Here is a 4,961-nt window from a genome sequence, read left to right on the forward strand (position 1 = left end):
AGCCCAGAATTGCATTGGCTTTTTTAGCTGCTGCATCACACTGTTGACTCATGTCAAGTTTGTGGTCTACCAAGACTCCTAGATCCTTTTCACATGTACTGCTCTCAAGCCAGGTGTCTCCCATCCTGTATTTGTGCCTTTCATTTTTTTTTTTGCCCAAGTGTAGTACTTTACATTTCTCCCTGTTAAAATTCATCTTGTTTGCTTTGGCCCAGTTGTCTAATCTGTTAAGGTCATTTTGAAGTGTGATCCTGTCCACCGCTCCCAATTTGATACGCTTCGATACAGAAGGCTGTGGAGCATGTTCGAGGAAGGGGGGGTGCGGTGGGGGCTTACTGTCCTGGGTGTCTTTAATAAGGGGGGGTGACATTTAGCGGGTTGCCCGCGACTCCCAAGACAACCCTAAGCTGTCGAAATGTCCACCATGGGCGGCTCGCTCTGCCCTTAGCTGTCGGGTGTGCATGCCGTTCTGTGCACCTGAGCGGTTACCCCTCACCTGGGAGGGCACCCTCCGTGCCCCGCCCACCTTGGAAGCACACCCACCCTGGGCAGCATGGGCATATCCTCCACCGCTGGTTCAAGGGCACCATCTCCTAGGGGCAGAGTCCTTTTGCCCTCCCCCCCCCCCGATACTTTGAGGAGGTGGGCTGCCCCCACCAATGTTCAGAAGGGGTGGAGGACGCCAAGCTGAACAAAGCATGGCATCGGCAGCCGGCTCCTCCTCTTCCTCCTCCTGCCATGGCAGGCAGGCAGCCCGGCTGGTGGCGGCAGAGGAGGAGCGCCGACCGACCGTTGAAGCTACGCTGTCGCTGCGTCCAGCTTCTCCAACATCCGATGCCATGCCCACGACGTCACACGCTGGGTGGTGTCGGTCCCCTCCATTCTACCTCGGAAGCTGGCGCCTGGGCTCCACAAGGGTCAGCAGCCACTTCTGCGAGCTGATAGGTTTATGAGATTGTGCATGGCACAAAGATAGTGGATGGAGCATGTTTTTCTCCTCTCATACCGGCAGAAGCTGAATGTTGGAAGATTCGGAGAAGACAAAAGGAAGCAATTTTGCACATGGTCAAACTAGGGAACTTGCCCCCCCCCCCAGGAAGCAGAGTTAGCTACCCATCTAGGGCTCCTCCACGCTACCACTAATCCTATGCTTAGAAAAAGGGGGTCCGAGCTGTTTTGCATTTGCCACTCTGCTTTTCCCTGGAAATCCTGCTCTTTACTCCTGAATCGGAGCAAATGTCAATCTAGAAAAAGCCCAATTGACGGTGAAAACCCAATTCATCGGTAAAGAGCAGGTTTTCCCTGTGCCGAGGGGTGTCTACTTTGTGTCGTTTTTTTTTTAAAAAAACGTTTCTGCTTTTATTTTTAAAATTAATGTTTTAATTAAATTATGCAAATCCATTTCCTAGGAATCCTAGGAAAGGTGCAGGCCCAAGCAAGGCCGTCTTAAGCATATCCGGCGCCGTGGTGCAAAGATCCCTCCGGCGCCCCACCCCCCCATTTCCCAGAGTTGTCAATCTTTTCCCAAGCCTATGTGGGGATTGCTCTCCTCCTGCGGGGGCTTGGGAAGGAAGCTGCATACCCACCAGCCATATGGTTGACGTGGCGCAGCTGGCATGTGTGCAGGAGCGAAAGGGGAGGCCGCCGGCCAAGCTGCGCAGCTCCCCCACTAGCTAGGGCGCCCCTGAGAGGCTGGCACCCGGGCGCAATGCACCAGTAAACCCAATGGGAAAGATGGCTCTGAGCCCCATAAATCTTTGCGCCTCCACAAAACTACAGTTCCCATGGTTCTCTGAGGGAGGGGAGGCCTGGCAATGAACCATGTCTGGAACCTGTTCAGGTGGGGGGTTGTTGTATCCCAGAAACACACACACCAAGCATCGAGCTACCTGGGGGTTTCCTGCAAAATAAATAAATGGTTGGCCTGGGGATTTTAAGTGTCACATCAGCAGGGGCAGATTCCCTTACAGTTTTCCAGCCCGGGTCGAGTGACTCTGCAGCCAGTGATGCCCAAGGCGCCATGGAAGGAGAGGACGGCACTCAGAAGGGCGACACTCAGGAGGACGGTCTGGGCCATGGTGGCTTCTGCAGCAACCTGGAGAAAGAGAGGCAGCCAAAATGCATCCATGGGCTTTGTTTGGCCTCCTTCATTAAAGAAGCATGTCTCCGTCTCACAATTTTTCCAACCAGAATTTGTTTACAATTTAGAATACTCATTTTAACACCCTTAAAATAGCAATGACTTCCCTTCTTCTCTTCCCATGGTTCAATTTGCATATCATATCTCTGCATATTCTACAAAAACTATACCATTCAGTATTCCATCATTGCATCCATCTAAACTTATTTACACCGTTGAATTTACCGTATCTTAATGCTGCCAACATTTGTGTGTGTACACAATTTCCTCCCATATACTCAATAAACTTTTCCCAATCTTCTCTTTTTTTATATAATATTTTTTATTCATTTTCACAATTAAACAGTAAATATAAACCACGGGGGAAAAGAAATAATAATAATAAAAAAATTAGAAATAATTAGATCCACATTTTGGGACTGGTCAGATCCAATCGTTTCCTCCCCTGGTTCTTTTGGAGCATCTTATATTACACATTATAATTTACTTATCCTTAATTATTTCCAAATTTAAACATTCTCCTTAATATTGCAAGTGGTTTTTTTAAAAACAACACCTGCTATTGTGTTAATATATTCAATAAATGTTTTCCATATATATTCAATAAATGTCTTCTTCTCTAAATGTATGCTCTTGTTCTCTTATTCTATATGTTAAGTCTGCATATTTCGGCATGCAAGTTTTTATGGAGTGTGCATTTGAGCTGGCCGATACTGATAGTTCCAGAGCAGGTGGCACGCACTGCTCCCGGCTGGAGATGCTATCGGTCGGGTGGCCTTTTCTGGCACATTGCTAAACTCCACAGATCAAAGTCCAATCTGCCTATAGAGGGACACTTGTGGCTAATGAAAAACTAGCATGCGCAACCTTGAGCAGGGAACAACGTCAGTGCTTGGAGCTGCAAACAGAACCCCAGTCCAACCCCATTCATTCCCCCACAATGAAGCATGCTTGGCCGGTCACATCAAAGCAGGTATGATGCAGAAGGTCTGCAATCAAATCCCCCCCCAAAACCCCCACATTTCTTCCTTTTTGCGTGTGTAGACCTTTTAACCACCCCCAAATAAATTCAGACAAGACTCAATTTTTTGTTTTGGTTTTTGGCAGAATTTGGCCACAACTTTATTGATTCTGCTGCTCCAGAGAAGTGGACACGGAGCAATGGATTCAAACTACAAGAAAGAAGATTCCACCTAAACATTAGGAAGAACTTCCTGACAGTAAGAGCTAGTCGACAGTGGAATTTGCTGCCAAGGAGTGTGGTGGAGTCTCCTTCTTTGGAGGTCTTTAAGCAGAGGCTTGACAGGCATATGTCAAGAATGCTTTGATGGTGTTTCCTGCTCGGCAGGGGGTTGGACTGGAGGGCCCTTGTGGTCTCTTCCAACTCTATGATTCTATGATTACAATCAAGTGAGTGGTTGCACAGGGTCTGGTTCGACTAGCTCCCTGCCCCTTTGCAGGTAGCGCTGACCCAGGGCACAGTGGAAAGCGGGGTCAAGCCAGTCCACCAGCCAGATGTCCCCCTGGACTCAGGCTCAGGGCACAACCCCTCTCAGGGTTGACCAACCAGAGATTCCTTTAATGGAATACCCTTTGCATAGGGATGGCCAGACCACTCTGCCACCCCTATCATCTGAACCAGAGCCTATCCCCAACCTTACAAGTTGTGACGATTTGCTACTCGGCAGGCAAAACCCAAATGGTAACAGCCAATCTGCCAAGTGGGGAAAATTCCTGCCGTGCCCCGGTCCCAACGACAGAGGACACACGACGGCATAGCAAGGTCATGCGTGCAAGCCCTAAATATAGGGAGAAGTGGGCGGGTGTTCCGATGCACCGGCCCGAAAGAGGAAGCTCAGGGACACATGCATGGGCTTAAGTAGAGGTCCCTCGATTGAATTTAGCTGGCATCCCATTGGTCTAATTGCACCCAGCATTGAGGGACCTCCAAAAGGGTGTTGTGGTCATCCAAACGTTCCTACCCACAACACGGGTTTGGTTGCCAGGTCGCACCGCAACACATGCCCTCTTGTTAGAGAGGACCCGATTTTCCAAAATATTCTGAAGCATACAGGATCACGGTCACGGTCACAGCTGTGGTATTGGACCAACCATTTCTGCCCATGCCCTGATTATTAATATCATTAGAATCATAGAATCATAGAGAACTTCCTGACAGTAAGAGCTGTTCGGCAGTGGAATTTTCTGCCAAGGTGTGTGGTGGAGTCACCTTCTTTGGAGGTCTTTAAGCAGAGGCTTGACAGGCATATGTCAAGAATGCTTTGGTGGTGTTTCCTGCTCGGCAGGGGGTTGGACTGGATGGCCCTTGTGGTCTCTTCCAACTCTATGACTCTATGATTCTATATCTTCAGGCTTAATGGATAGAAATGTATTTTGCAGATAGCAGCCAAACAACCTGAAGAACTTGGGGGAGGAAACTTATTTAAAAAAAACCTCTGACTTTTCTTTCTTTCTTTCTTTCTTTCTTTCTTTCTTTCTTTCTTTCTTTCTTTCTTTCTTTCTTTCTTTCTTTCTTTCTACCTACCTACCTACCTACCTACCTACCTACCTACCTACCTACCCACCCTAAGCTCACCAAAGACAGCACACTCAACAAGCATTGGGTTCAGAGCCATTGGGTTCAAACCAGAGCTGCTCCTGGTTTGAATGGCCTGTTCATTGCTAAGGAGCACATTCAACATTCTCTCACAGCCCGAAGTGGTTTGGCTCTTTGCAGCGTGGCAGCTCTATCCGAGATATTATTTTGGCCACGCCTTCCTAATTTTCGGCTCCATTGGCTTTGCCTTACCGGCCTATATAA

Source organism: Zootoca vivipara, chromosome 7 (genome assembly GCF_963506605.1).
Source record: "Zootoca vivipara chromosome 7, rZooViv1.1, whole genome shotgun sequence".
Taxonomy (NCBI): domain Eukaryota; kingdom Metazoa; phylum Chordata; class Lepidosauria; order Squamata; family Lacertidae; genus Zootoca; species Zootoca vivipara.